Raw genomic sequence first — 16,611 nt, 5'->3', positions numbered from 1 at the left:
ATAAGCAATATAGGTACTTTGACATCTATTCCCAGATTCTATCAGGGCGCTCTAAAAGCCCTGTAATTGCCCCAGTGCTAGAGGTACTAGGAGAGGTTTTTATTCTAATATTTAGTTGTTGGCCCTAGTCCCTGATAGAGAACCCTTAATTTCTTGGGTGATAGACAAGTGCATATTTTGTTGTTCTAATGATGTCATTGTTGGACTCTTTGATAGGGCTGATCACCAGAAAGACCAAACATCCTCAGAAGCTTGGAACTTTCAAGGCCACCTTCCATCCTTCAGGAAAGGACATCATTCTCACCTGATAGAATCTCTATAACATCAACTATAGGTTCTAAGAGCCTCTAGAATTCTGAATACACAAAGGTTCTGGGAGGGTACACTCAATTACCAGAGAACATGGACTCCACAGCCTGTTCTATCCCTTTATTTAAAAAAAAAGTTAATATGAGAACTCCATGAGCTATGTGGATCTTTCAAATCTGAAGATGGCTTACTATAAATTAGGAAGCCCTGACATCTAAGCCATCAGTCAGAAGTACAAGTCAATCTTTGAACTGGCATATGAAGAGGGTGGAAACACACTCGGGGGACCGAGCAATTATTCTGAGAGATCTGAGGCTGTCTCCAGGAAGGGAGTGTCAGAATTTACTTGAATTGCAGGAAACCCACCTGATAGTGGAGAATATGATGGGTATAGAGAATATAGTGGTGATAGTAGTTAGTGTGGGGACAGACTCATCCATCTGGGAACAACACTCACTTGAAGGGCTAAGTGTTGAACATAAATGTTGCTGTCCCTTGTATCCTTGCAGGATTGTTCCCATATCCTCTGAGGACACTCAGACCTACAGATAATCAGTATCTTTATAGCAAATGGCACAGGTTTGCTTTTAACATCTGACCACCTCCCCTAAGTGTAAAATCCTCTTTAGATCCGATACAATGTATATGGGGTGTGTGTGTGTGTGTGTGTGTGTGTGTGTGTGTGTGTGTGTGTGTGTGTTATACTATATTGTTTATGAAATAATGACCCAACAAAGTTGATGGCATGTTCAGTACATGCACAGAGTTTTTTTTTTTCAAGTAAGTTTGTTGAGCTAGGCCTAGTTACACTTGCCTATAATTCAAGCACTCAAGAGTTGGAAGCAAGAGGATTGTAAGTCTGAGAACCAGCCTAGGCTATCATGAAGCTCTGTCTCAAACAGACATACAAATAGATTTGCTGATTCTGAGGATATGAGACCTTTGGGTACAAGGACTAAACAGAGGAGAAGGGAGCAGTGATCTTGTCGTTTATTATGCTAAGGAAGAGAGCCGCTCTATTTATCCCAAAGAAAACATGGCTCTCATTACTTATAGTTAGAAATATTACAATTTATAATGTGTTCTTAGAAGTATATTAAATATGAATTTTGCATGTGGTTTGCTTTAATATATCATAACAGCAGAATACCACCCAGAAAGTTCAGTAACAGAAGCTGACTTCTCTTTTGCTCTTCCCTGATTGTGTCATGCACTGTCAGAGAGAAAAAAAATGGACCTTGGCAACAGCATCTGAGACTCCAACCACAAGAGTAGGAGGTTAGCTCTGTAATAAGAATCTAAGGGAGGCAGGGCTAGCCTCTATTTACAAACTTTGGCTTATGGACCAACTAAACCTGACATGTCTTATTATTTCTAAAGGCCAAATTCCCTATTTCTAAGGTTGTTTAAAAACTAGCAAGCCTTTATCCCTTGATACAGTCTCCTAACTCTCCTTGCCTGGCCATTGCCCTTCAGGACCTTAGGTGACAGAGCCTCTTTCAAATAGGAGGTCCCAGGAATGGAACTGTTGGTAACTTTGCCTCTACAAGCTGAGTAGATACATATCTCAAACTAGACAGGGAAATAATAATTCTGAAATTAGAGAGCTAAAGAAATATTTCAGCAGTAAAGAGAGCCTACTGATCCTCCAGAAGGCCCTGGTTGAGTCCCCAGTACCCATGCCTTGACTAAGCTTTTCACACATAGCTTTGTTGTAGAATATTAGTTGAAGATGTGTTGAATTCATTTATGATATAGAACATTTGTTTAATGATGACAAAGATGTGTTGTATTCTTTTATGTTGCATTTATGAAGCTGTGTTTAACTTTGCCTGTTAAAATAACTGACTGGTCTAATAAAGAGCTGAATGGCCAATAGCAAGGCAGGAGAGGAACAGGCCGAATAAATAGAAGAAGAAAAGGAGGAGAAGGGACCTCAGGGACCAGCCACCCAGCTACACAGCAAGCCATTGAGTAAGTAAAGAAAGGTGTAGAGAAGGTAAATGCCCAGAGGCAAAAGATACACTGGATACTAGTCTAGGAACAAGCCAAGTTAAAGCCAAGAATTCATAAATAAGAATAGCCTCCATGTATTTATTTGGAAACTGGGTGGTGGGCCCCCCAAAAGCAAAAAATAAAAAACAAAAAACAAGCAACAACATAGCTGTTAGGAATACCATCCCTCCATCTCCAGTGGCTTGGTGTTTAGACTTTAAGATCAAGCTCACCAGGATCTGAGTATGCCCAAGCTTTGGCATCCTCATTTCAATCAGCAGTCACAGGAGTCATGATACTATGGGTATCATTTTGACAATGCATGCTTCTCATTACAACCAACTTCTGTCTGGGAAGAAGGCTATTTTCCAAACCCATAGCCTTGGCAATAAATAAATAAATAAATAAATAAATAAATAAATAAATAAATAACACGAGCTTCATTTTACATATGCTACACATGCCCTCAGTCCTCATGAATTCCTGGGCTTCAGAAAGCCTTTACTATCATCTGTTCAGTTGTGCCTATAACTCGTGCTCCTACCCTTAATGATCTCACACCACCTCCATCAACTCCAAGTTCAGTGTGTGATGACCATACCTGAGAGACTTTTCTTGGTGAAGACTTAACTAACCATCCAGAAGCTAAGTTATAACCAAAAGACAGAGAGAAGACAACATCTCAATAGCATGTTTTCAACAAATACCTGAAATAGGAGCAATTAAGTGCAAGTCCTGTGAACACATCTAAAATGAGGTCTCCTAATGGGTTTCATAATTGTAATGATTTCTCCATCACTGTTCCATAGCAGGCTCCTTCTTATGTCCCCGGGAACAAATAAAGTACTTCTCGTGTGTGCAATTTGGAGAATTTGTTTCAGAGCCATTAGCTCTTTGGCCAGGGACTATATTTATGTTTAGATAAATAGATGCAGCCATTGTCATTTCGCGATGCCATTAGCTCACTGAAACTAGCATGGGCCATTTCTCCCCATATTGCCCTTTTGCTCTGTTTTTCCAGTGTGTGTGCAAATCAGCATTTGCAGAGACCTTAGCTTTCTTGGGTGAGGTTCTTACAGCTAAATAGAGCATCTGCATTATAAAACTGTGCCTGAGAGCTAGACCACACCTTAGAAATCCAGTTCTTCATGTCTGTTCATAAGGATATAATGAGTCACAAAGTCTGTGTCTTGTTCAACCCAAAAAGTCCAGCTAGTGGGAAAACCACAGCAAGTATGAAAACTTGAACTTCATAGCTCTGGGCTCTTCACCTTACACAGTGAGATGCCCTTGGATTTCATCCTATTGAAAACAAATTATCCTCTAATGGTTAGAAAGCAGAGGCTTTTTTGGGCCATTCAGGTACCAAATGATGATTTATGAGACTACATTAAACACAGTTTCCAAAAACCCAAACAAACCTTCATTTGCATGCAGGAAGCAGCTTCCTATGGCTCCCCCAAAGATCTACTCTGTTCCTATTTGCCCCCATGGGGGAGGGAACATATGTGAAATTCTAATGATGGAAGCAAGAAGCCCTTGAGAGAAACCCAATCCCAAAGCCTGAAGTTGCCCAGTGCTGCTGGACAGGGCCCCATACAGCAAACACAGGAAAGCTGCAAACATCTCCCTTCCCCTATTTATTTCTACTATGAGAAGCAGCTCATCAGATGGTTAGTGTGTTGCTGTGTGACTTTTCCTGGGGGAACAAATGCCTAATTGTACCAGAGAGAGCACTGACTGCAAGTTAACATGCCCCTCCCCCACAAAAAAAAAGATTCTACATAAGTCTAGTATTAGTGAATCAGGGAGTCCAAGGTTACAGAGGGAAGCACTGAGTGGTTACTTTTAGGATCAGGCTACTAAAAGGCAACTGTATCATCAAAACTCCTCACCTCAGCATGGGTGAGTCCTCAAAAGGCTACACTCCCTGAGTCCCCTGGCCTGCTCTGGGGCATCTGAGCCAGTTGGGGAGTCTCTTGCGGCAATGGTGACTGCTTATTTGACCTTGGAGGGGAGAGGACAGGGGTCTTGTAACTCTTACATGGTTCAGCATTCTGAGACTTGTAAGTTTTATTATTTTGTGAATCTTGAGAGCCTCCCTCTAGGGAGGATGCTTTGGTGCTAGAAATCACACATAATAGTATTTATTTGAATCATTGATTAAAAAACAAAAAACAAACTCTCTTGTTACTTGCAACTAATAAGGATTGTCAGTTAAAGATTATCAGAAATCAACCTAAAATTAAACAAAGCAGCCTTTGCTCTGATCTGAGGATAGATTGCTCCTAGAAAATGTTCCCTTTCCCATGACGACTGGTTAGTTGTGACACCTTCTCTGTGGGTGAAGCCTCACCTCAGACATCAAGACCCAGATGGATTTCACTTCCAGCCCATTTCCCATGTGGCAGTCCATGGTTCTTTGGTCCTGGTTAGTGACCAGCTGGTTGCAAGAAGCAAATCCCTCTTGCAGCATCTTAAGGAAAGGGGCTGTACACAAAGGGAAAATTAGCTAGTCTCACCAGTGTTAGCAGAAGGCTGAACCACACAAACACCTCCCTGATCAAGCAAAGATTCAAGTCCACTGGCCTCCATGGAGTTTCCTAACTCTCCCTCTCTTCCTACTTCCAGCACACTCTCATAGTCCCCTGCATCTATCCACAGACAGCATGTACAGCAAAGCTCTGATTGTTTGCCTATCCCAGTCTTCCTGGGATATCCACTCCAGCTTCCATTCTGGAAGACTCACATCCACACCACCTTGTCTGTCTCTAGTCATTTTTTCACACATTGGGGGAACCTCATTTTACCAAACCATCAATGTTGCTTCTTCCTTGATGGGGTGCAACCTTGATCCAATCATAATAGTTATAGTAAAGTCCTATAGCAAACCTGTATACCTGGGTTACTTTTCTGAAGGGATCGAGGGTGTTCTGTACTGACTCTCACACGATAACCCTACTGTGCACACCAACCCCAGAAGACTCTTTCTGACAGCATCATAGCTTGCTTCTGACTGGTTTCTCTCACTACCTCCAAGGCAAAGCAGATATTCTGTGAATTTGAACCCTCCTTCACCAATGCCTGAGCCAGTGACCCATGGAAATCTGTAAGTGATCTAGTCTGGCTCTTGGTGGAAAAAGCAATGTTGGGTATCCTTTGCTCTGTCTCAAAATTACCCAGCTTAATGGAGCCTGGGCTGCCCATGGTAGGACCTCAGCTGGCTGCTGTGCTCTTCATGCCTGTGTAGAGCTCTTGTGACTATCTTATAAGTAAACTATCTTATCTGCACTGGGGGATCCTACCAGCAGCAGCAGGACATCCTCTCTCAGCAGGAATGCTAGAAGACAAGGTCAGGATCAGACCTCTCCAAGACTCCAGTGTTAGGACACTCTGGCATACCTACCTCCCCTTGTTTGCACACCCATCTCCCCAATAGACAGTACTCTACTGAATGGAAAGAATGGTTTCTTCTGCATCTTCTAGATTCCATGGTTCCCAACGTAAGGCCCTATTCACACTGTTAGTTAGAAAGCAAATTGGATGAAATCTGCTAAATGAGCATTTCCCCCAAACACATCCCATGACTCAATGAAACCACACCCAGGCAGTCCCTTAAGTGAATCAGCCTATCCTATGAGTCCCCCATTCATCAGTGGGCTTTTGGAAAGCCTGCTATGTAATGTTCACTTGCAAATAGCATCTACACAGCAGAACACAGTAAGAACTACAGTGGAATTAGTACAGCCTGCTAACTTTCACAAGCTTTTGAAAGCATGATAGTAGTTCACCAGGAAAGGGTGACTTTTGCTTGACTCCATGAATCTCAGTGAACTGGTGATTAAACAAGGAACATGGAACTATTTATACTCATTCACATAAACTATATTAGATGGCTAATTATCACTCCACTCCCCAACTCACAGCATGCTAAAGTGAATTTAGATTTGGATTTCAGGTATACGTGTCCTTTCACCCATATGCAGCTGAGCAGTAAATTGTCATGCTGATTAAACACTTGCTATCTTACAGTGTAAGTACAAAACACTGGGAAGTGCTTACAAATAGGCTGCCGAAGGAAAGTCTTGGCCTTATGCCCTAGTCTTCATCATTTAATTTAAATAATTGTGGGTGAATTATGAAATGAAAATAACCTTACTTTGAGCTGTGTTTCATCTTCACATGAACAAATCAGGAGGGCCACATACAGAGGGAAACCTGTGCATATGTACTCTCATGCACATACACAGGCAAGTGCACGCGTGCAGACACACACACACACACACACACACACACACACACACACACACACCTTGAGGAATTAGACCCATGAGCATTTCTAACTAACACAAAAGGCATAGGAGACAATGTGGTAATATATTGTTTATGATTTAATAAAGCTTACTTAGGATCAGAATGCAAAGCCAGCCACACTAGTTAGCCTTAGAAGCTGGGCAGTGGTAGCACACACCTTTAATCCCAGTACTAGAGAGGAAGAAGCAAAGGGTCTCATGTGAGATTCAGTTTTCAGTCAGAGGGAGGACAGGATCTCCATTTCTGCCTTGGTAGAGGTAAGAGCTACTGGCTGGTTGTTTTGCTTTTCTTCAGCTTGAACCCCAATATCTGTCTCTGGGTTTTTTATTATTCATGTTACAAGGCAGTGCATAACACTTGTGAGTTGATTTTCATCTGGCTCCAGCCTTAGGAGCCTCAGGTTTCTCATCTGTAAAAGGGTTCTTAGACAATACCTAAGACATTGATGACACCTCTGGAACATAGCCAGGTGCATAGCAAGCATTAGCAGAAAGAATGGAAGTCTCTATATACTCAAATGGGAGAGTAAGGGACTCAGTTCTTTTGCCTTGTTTTTAAGCCATAGCCATAATTAGGGTCAGATGAATAGATGGATATTGCCACAGTAACAACAGCCATATTTTCCACCCTTGGGACAATAATTCTTTACTAAAAGGTTCGATGAGTAAGCTGGTTGGACTCCTCAGACTTGTAGTCTGAGCCTTCTGCAGACTGTGATAGCAAACCCTCTTGCTGCTGCTGTCTCCCTGAAATCAGGACCTGAATACCACTATAGGCTCTCCCTGGACACCTGCTGTGTCCTCTCAGTCAACAGCAAGCTGCAAACAACCTTGAATTATAACTTTGCTTTAGTGTAGTGTCTTCCTGCCTTCTGGCACAGAGGCTAGGCCAGGCTGGGTCAAGTGGTATAGAATTTGTTTGAATCCCAACCTCCCAAAACTCGTGAGTCTGAAACTCTACATTCTCGGGATCTCAATGGAACTGAGGTACCACACCCCTTTGGTTCCCTCATAATAGCCTGTGGCCATGATGCTGTTTCTCTCCTGATAGTTTGGGAATTGAAGGATCTCTCCCTTCAGTACCTCATCATGCTGCCTAGGGTATGGCACTGTAACTCTCCTACTATTCTGGAAATTGGAGGCATATGTCCTTTCAGAGCCCATCCTACTTGCCTATGGCCATAATACATCTCTCTCAATGCTCTCCCAGTTTAAAGTTCATCATGGCTGCCTATGGTCATGAGCCTATCAGCCTCTAATAAAGTTCTTCTGGATGGTAATTCATCACAGTTTCCTTTTCTACAAAGCTCTAACAGTTGATTATCATTTTATGTGATGTGAAGACTGTCTACCCATGCTGATGGCTGCTCTTCACTGCTTACATCTCATCTCCATGACTGAATCCCATACAGTGGCACAATGATCAGGACACTGGACTTTATTTTAAACCAGGGCACTTAGCAATGTTCTCTTAATTAAAATCTAGTTCTCTCGTTTCTATAGTGTTCTTCACATGTGACATGACAGCACAGAATCTGTTGCAAATCACTCTATCAAGAGATACAGTGGCACACCAGGCACCAGGTACATGGAGGGTATGTCATTCTGTTCAACAAGGAAAGAAAAGTGCGCAAAAAGAAATTAGATTTCTGTAGTGATACTATCGAAAGAGTCGTTTTTTGGCAATAGGCGGTTTTAACCAGAAGCTTCCTAAGACAGTTTTGTAAAAGAATCATTTCTTCACTCATCCCATTTATGTAAATAGTCATGAAAACATTTTGTAAAAACTGTTTTTCTCCTCCACAGTTAATGGCCCACAATTTTCCAAAGAACAAGTGTAAATGCCAAGGCATCTTTCCATGATTAGCATTGAGTCCCTGTTCCCTGAGGTAGAGGTGAAGAAGCCAAGCTCCCTCAACTGAAAATCCCTTCAGAGTGTAACAACTAGAGTCCAGAAGTTACCCTAAGCTCCTCTCCTCCAATCTCCCCTTCTCTGGAGTCTACTTCATGAGGTCACTTGGATGATGACAGAAAGGCCATGGAATAGATCCCAGCTACAGCCCCTCTCTCCCCAGCACAGCTATCACCCATGAGCCTTCATGTCCAGGTACAATTATCACCCATGAACCTCCAGTCTTGTGCACAGCTATCACCCATTAACCTCCATGAGCCTCCAGCCCTGCATACATAGAGCTGCCACCCGTGAGCCTCCAGCCCTGCATATAACTACCACCTCTGAGCCTCCATGAGCCTCTAACCCTGCACACAGCTATCAACCATGAACATCAGCATTTGTGGGCATAGATCCAATTAAACTAAGGATATAAGGATTTTGAGATGAAGACCCTAGATGTCTGAATGGGCCCAGAATGTCATTATTTTATAAGAGAGACAAAGACAGATTAGAGATAGTGACATGATGATGGCAGCAGAGATAGAATAATGCAGCCATGAAGTACCTGGATCTCAGAAACTAGAACTCTTCCCTAGAGTCTTAGGGGTGAATAAATACCTTGATTTGAGCCCAGAGATGATGACTTAAAAATATTTGGTCACTAAAACCATGAGGCAATGGGTTTCTGTGATTTTGCTTTTGTCTTTTAAGATAAGGTTTCTCTGTTTAACAGCCCTGGCCGTGGTGGAATTCACTCTGTAGCCTATGCTGACCTTGAACTCACAGAGATCCACCTACCTCTGTCTCCCAAGTGCTAGGATTAAAGGCACCCACCATCACCACCTGAGGGTTTCTGGTTTTTTAAGTGACACATCAGTGGTGACCCTTTATAGTAGTCTATTTACCAATGGTGATGGGGGGGATTTGTTGGTTTTCTCTCAAATATCCATCCTTCCGCAAGAAAATGATTATTGGAGAATGAAATGGAGCAGATGAGAGAAAACTTGGCTTCCTAAGGTCACAAAGTGAAGAGAGGTGCTTCTTGGAAACTTGGGACTTACCAACTGTGATGTTGGGTGGGTCCTTCTACGTTTCTCAGTTTTCCACTTCACAAAAATGAACAAACCTTCAAAGTCTTCCCAGATAATTATGTGATTCTCAGATAATCCTTAGCTTTCCACTCAATTATCAGCTGATTCATAGACTCCCCAAACTAGTCACCAGGATGTCACCTCCAATCCACCTCCATTCTCTACCCCAGTAGCTAGTGTTCATATCTATGTCAGTGTTTCTGGGTGGCTCCCCCAGAAACAAGAGGCTTCCCAGGACTTCAGCCTCATATCTTTCATCTGTCTCCTGTGCCCAGCTCAGCAGCAAATGAAAATGAACAAATTAACAAACCATTATGTAGTAATGACATGCACACCCAGGTGAGTGACAGACATGTTTAAGGATATGAATTTAAAAAAAGAAAACAGAGTCCACAGCTCTGCCTCACATGGGCCATTCAACACTGTCCCAGAATCCCTAGTGCTTTTTATGGTGATTTATGTCTTCAGTGATATAGATTTGAGTTGTTTTATCTATTTCATAAAATTGAAGTTAAAATTGAAAATCAGCTGTAGTCTCTTCCTCTGGAGACAAGGAGGGTTTCTCTCTGAAGCAGATGCTCAGGCTGCATGTACCATGGTGCCGAGAAGACTTGCCTCGGTTCAGAAGTCCAGCACTGCCTGTGGGGTCCTGCACCATTGTGATGTCACTTGCTCACGATTGGGCCTAAGGATGGAAGCCATTGTATCCAACATCAGGAGCTTGGCTTAGGTTTACCAAATAATCACCCAAATCAAAACTCTTTTTACTCTATTTTTTATATTACCTTCTTTTTATTGAACTATATAATCTTTCCCCAACTCCTCTTCCCTCCTCCCCTCTCCCTTTCTATCCTCCCCCATGACTTCCATACTCCCAATTACTCAGGAGATCTTGTCTTTTTTATCCTCAATCCTAGGTGGATCCAAGTATGCCTCTCTTAAGGTCCTCTTTGTTACCTAGGCTCTCTGGGGTTGTGGGCTGTATGGTGGTAATCCTTTCCTTTATGTCTAATATTCGCTTATGAGTGAGTACATATTATATTTGTCTCTCTGGTCTGGGTTACCTCACACAGGATGGTTATTTTTCTAGTTCTGTCCATTTGCCTGCAAATTTTATGATGTCATTGTTTTCTATTGCTAAGTAGTAACTCCATTGTGTAAATGTGTCACATTTCTTTTATCCATTTTTCAGTTGAGGGACATCTAGGTTGTTTCCAGGTTCTGGCTATTATCAATAATGCTATGAACATAATTGTGCAAATGTCCATGTGGTGTGAGTGTGCATCTTTTAGGTATATGCCCAAATGTGGTAATTCTGGTTCTTGGGGTAGATTGATTTCCAATTTTCTAAGAAACTGCCACACTGAATTCCAAAGTGGCTGTACAAATTTGTACTCCCATCAGCAATGGAGGAGTGTTCTCTTACTCTACATCCTCTCCAGTATGAGCTGTCATTAGTGTTTTTGATCTTGGCCATTCTGACAGGTGTATAATGGTATCTCACTAACCCCACATCTGACAAAGACTGATCTCCAAAATATAAAAAGGACTCAAGAAACTAGACATCAAAAGACCAAATAATCCAATTTAAAAAATGAAGTATAGATCTAAACAAAGAAATGTCAACAGAGGAATCTCAAATGGCTGAAAGACACTTAAGGAAATGCTCAAAATCTTTAGATATCAGAGAAATGCAAAACAAACCAAAACTTCTTAGGAAAAACCTGCACATTTCATGTAAACAGTCATTGGAAGCTCTCCTGAGTTATGTTGCTAATCAAAATCACCATAAAAACTCCCTGTTGGTAGGAGATCAGCCCAGCCCAGCTGAGAGTAGATTCAAAGACCTCAGAGAGATGGGATTGTCCCAGGACCTATCTACTCTGAAACAACTACCAGGATGGCTTTTGAGTGGGATTAATTTGCAGTTATTAGGACCTTGGAGCCTTCTTCTATACACAGTAATGCTTCTCAAGATGCAGCTCTTGGGATTTACTTGTCACATTTATTTACCATGATAATCATCATTTTTAAATGTTAACAAAATACAAATATGTGAATGGGTTACTGGACACAAACATGAAACCTTCTTCGTGGCATCTCTAGAAAATTGAGGACCTACCACAAGTCCCAAATGTCCCCTTTATGTCATCTCCCAGCTTTAAATGTTCCTGGAATTATCAACTCCTTTAATTGTTTTAAATCAGTACCTATACTAATGACTCATATTTTGTCTTTCAGAACTCAGATTTCTTGTTCTCCACATTGAAATGCTTTTAAAAGCCAAGATTTTTATATATGTCAAGTAGATTGAAAAAGTACCTTAACATATGTCTATAATCCCAGCACTTGGTAGACAGAGGCAAATGGATCTTGTGTTTAAGGCCAGTCTAGGCCAGATATGCTATATGTTAGCTAACCTTTTATTTAAATGTCATGAGAGAGAGAGAGAGAGAGAGAGAGAGAGAACAGAATTATAAATTTTCTAAGTTTACATTCCATTTTAATTTCTTTCAAAAATGTAAAGGCATGCTACTGCATGAACAATAGCTGACACAATTATCAAATTGCTAATAAACAGACATGGGGCAAATGTATTATTTCACAAATGATTCAAATAAAATTGTCATTTATATAATTGATATGGTTACAGACAGGCAGGCAAGCAGGAAGACACACACACACACACACACACACACACACACACACACACACACAGTTTCAATACTATTTCTGCTGCCAGAAACTTGTACCATGGCACCATGGAATGTAAAAGGCACCATTTTGTCTTGGTTACTTTTCTAATTACTATGACAAAATATCCAACCAAAGCAGGTCAAGGACAGAGTGATTTATTTCGGCTCACAGGTCAAGAGTACAATGCACCTCGTTGGAGAAGTCATGTTGGCAGGAACCTGAAGGCTTGTCATGCTCTAGCCACAGTCCGTAAGCAGAGAGCAATGAATTCTGGTATCTGGGTCTTCTTTTCCTATACTGTTGTTCAGAACCCAGCCTACTGAAGGCTATCACCACATTTGAGTGGACCTTCCCATTCATTTAATTCCACATACAATGCAAGAGACTGAAACACAACCATATAAGAATATACTCAAATACAAGCCAAAGAACAGGAAGGGTAATATTGGTATTATCTAAAATGTAATTTCATAAAGCATCATATCAGAGAATGGTATGTTTATTGCTAAAGATATAATCTACCTGTGGGTGTAATCATGGAAAATTCTTATGGCTCTTGGGGAAAGACTGTTAATTTCCTATTGGGTGTCTGCTTTTCTTTTCTGTCTTAGTAATAAAATGTTGATGAGAGTCATAGCCGCCAAGCAACCAACTATTAAAATCCATTTTCTGACCTTCACCCAAGTGTACTGGCCATTTAAATGCAAGTCCCTGGGGGAGATTAGTATGTATTCTCACAGTGGTCTCCAGTTCCTTCTTCCTGGATGGTAACTGGATGCCATGGATAGAGTGCCCACCGCTTTCCCGCTCACTGGGATAAGAGTCACAAGCTGAAGCCAGTGGAGTGGAGAACCAGAAGTTTCCTGGTTTCTGGTGGCTTTGTGGAGCTGCCATGCCAGGTCTCTTATGTGAAGAGAACCAGACTGTTGAAGCCTTGGCTTTGAGGGTTTTGAAATTGGAGCCAAAAGCAGTTTCTAAGTCATAAAGCACATAACTACTTAGCTTTGAAATATGTAATTATTAAACGAAGTTACATGTCCAACAACAGAGAAATGGATAAAGAAGATGTGCTGTTCATAAATGAATATCTTCCCACCATGCAGAAAAATGAAGTTTTGCCATTTGCAGGAAAATGGATGCAACTGGAGGTAATCATAGGAAGTGGAGTCAGTCATCCCAAGAAAGATAAAGATCATATTTTATCTATTCTGTGGCTACTAGATTTTTATACATACACATAAAAATCTTGTATGCATATAGGACATAAAAGAAATGCAGTTGTGCAGAGGAGGGAAAACTGGGGTGGAGGTTGCGGGGACTGAGCGATGGGAACTGGAGAGAGCAGGTTGGTCAAGCTGGATGAGCGAGATGGATTGGAGGCAGAATGGAGGGGGAGAGTAACAAAAGAGGCATTTTGATGGGAGGAGCATTTTGGAGTTAGGGGGAAACCTGGTACCAGGGAGACTCCCAGGAACCCACAACAATAATGTGAACTAAGACTTCTAGCAATGGAAGGGAGGGTGCCTGAACTGTCCAACTATTGTAGACAGATTGGTGACTTCCCTGATTGACATCAGAGATACTCTATCTAGTAACTGATGGAAGCAGAAACAGAGATCCACAGACAAGCACTGTGCTGAGCTCCAAAAGTCTTAAGGAAGAAAGGGAGGAGAAATTGTACCAGCCAAGGGGTTCGTGATGGGAGAGCCCACAGAGATGGCTGACCTGAGCTCTTGGAACTCATGGACGCTGGACCAACAGTCAAGGAGCCTGAATGGGACCGACCTAGGCTCTCTGCATGTGTGTGACAATCATGTAGCTTGGTCTCTTAGTAAGGCTTCTAACAGTGAGAACAGGACCTCTCTGTGGTGCTTAGTTGGCTTTTGGTAACCTGTTTCCCATGCTTGTTTCCCATGCTAGATTACCTGCCCTTCCTCCTAAGAAGAGAAGCTAAGTCCTACCTCAGCTTGATGCACCATGCCTTGTGCAAGCCCATGGGAGGCCTGTCTCTTTCTGAATGGAGATGGAGAGGGAGTGAATGGGTGGGGGTAAGCTGGGAAAGGGAAGTAGACTGGAGGAGAGGAGAAGGGAAAATAGTTGGTATGTAAAATACATTTTAAAAAATGTTCTTTAGAACGAAGGGAGGAAGGAAAGAAGAAAGGAAGGAAAGAAGGAAAGAAAGAAGGAAGGAAGAAACTATCCAGAGGAATGGAAGAGACTAATGGGGGAGGGGGATATATAAGGGAATGAAGGGAATATACTCAATATATAATATGTATTTGCATGAAAACCTAAAATTGAGTAAAGTAAAAACACAGAAAATAAATAAAAAAGCAACACATAAAGCCTATTTGTCAGAGGAGAATAAAAAGAATCTGATTAATCAATAACTAGCATGTCTGCCTCTAAAAGCAACTGACCTTCAACATTACATTGAGGTATAGGTTATCAGACTATATAACAGCAGCAAGACCTAGCTCCATACTATTGGAGATGTAATTTAAAATTTAAAAATGTACACAAATACAAAATAAGATAGAAAAGACAGTGTAAACACAAGCCTAAGAATCAGCCACAGTCAGCAAGGAATACTACAGAGAAATAAAGAATCATTCCACCATGACAAGATGGCTCATCTGTCAAGCTAATTCTAAGAGTGACACACCAACCAACAAACAGAAATGAAGGGAGAAATAGACAAATTCACAGTCAAGACTAGAGATTTTGCCATTTCTTTCTCAGTAATTGGGAGGAAAGTAGACAGAAGATCAGTAAGGATATAGAAGACTTGAATAGCCTCCACCGAGAACTCAATACCATTGACATTTACAGATCACTTACCCAGCGTCTACAGCTTGCATTCATTTCCAGTGCATACAGAGGGGTCGTCAATATAGACTTTATTATTGGCTAAAATCAACTGAGAAAGCAAGTGAAATGAGAGATGATGTTGAAAGTTCCACACAAGTGACAAGTTAGACTGAACGGACTTCCATGGAATACTTCCAGCAAACAGGAAAAAAACATGATTGTCAATCCAAATAAGCCAGTACCAAAACAGTGTGGTAGGCACTATGGTTCTGCAGCCAAAAGAACTTGCGGTACAAGCCTGTCCACCCACACTCATTGCACATAATCCACACTAGGGCCAGAAAGCCAACTTCAAAAGTTGTCCTCTGACCTCCACAAGCATGCTGTACCACGTGTGTGTCCCCATACACAATAACAATAAGCAAAATAATTATAAATACAAAATAAACAATGTACCTGGCTACAGTAGGTGTTTCCAAAATGTCCCCCAGTAAGCCCTAGTGCATGCTCTGTAGGCTCATCCCTTTCAGTAAATGAGATAAGCTACATGTAATGGTGGAACATACAAAACTGTGTTTCTCTCTCCGTCCCTTAAACCCCCCCCCTCACTTTCTCATCACTCCTTCTAAAAGGACACAGCTGCCATATTGTCTGCTTGTCTGTTGGTTTGTTTTACTCGACCCTGCACCCTGGACAGCCGCCATATTTGAAATCCCTCAGTAGACCAAAGTGGTACCTGCTACTCTCTAGTCCCTATTAAGTCTCCCTAGGCCAGGACTCTTACAAAACATATGGAAAACTCATGAGAATCTTTAGCCCAAACCACCCAGCTATACTGCCTCGAGTTCTTTGCCCCCAAAACCTCTTCTGAAAAACAAATACTACCTGAAGCTACTAAGTCTTTGTAACCGTGATGTGATCATGGGTAATTATAGCCATTAAATAGACTTTAAAAAACACTCAAATTTCCCAAACCAGAAAACAATGTAGTAGATATTAATGACCAATAATAATAATAGAAAGAAATCTTAATTCAACTCTTGGTTACAGAATCAAATCAAACTGAAACCATAAACTACTGGCAAATGAATAAATAAATAAAAGTTAAAACATCATATTAAAGCCTGTGGGATGAACCAGAATGCAGGAAGGAAAGCTTCTAGTTTAAAACAAAGTATGTGTTAGAAATGGGGATTGTGGGGAAGGAAATGAATTAAGTAGTAAACTACATAGAAAGGGCTTCATAATAAACCTAAAACAGGGCCAGGCAACAATAAAATTAATCATATGCTTTAAGATGGACCTAGTAAAAGCAAAATATATTTTTCAAGACAAGCACTAAAGCAAAATACTTGGGATATTTCTAACTTCTAACTGGTGGGGGAGGGAGAACATAAATGAGCCTCGTTGGACACAAAAATGGGTATAACTATATAAAGGAATTCACTGGGGTCTTTGGGTTTTGTTTGCATTGTAATTTTTACACTATGTAATTGTTTAG

This window comes from Phodopus roborovskii, unplaced genomic scaffold (assembly GCF_943737965.1).
Source record: "Phodopus roborovskii unplaced genomic scaffold, PHOROB, whole genome shotgun sequence".
Taxonomy (NCBI): domain Eukaryota; kingdom Metazoa; phylum Chordata; class Mammalia; order Rodentia; family Cricetidae; genus Phodopus; species Phodopus roborovskii.
This window is presented reverse-complemented; position numbering follows the sequence as displayed.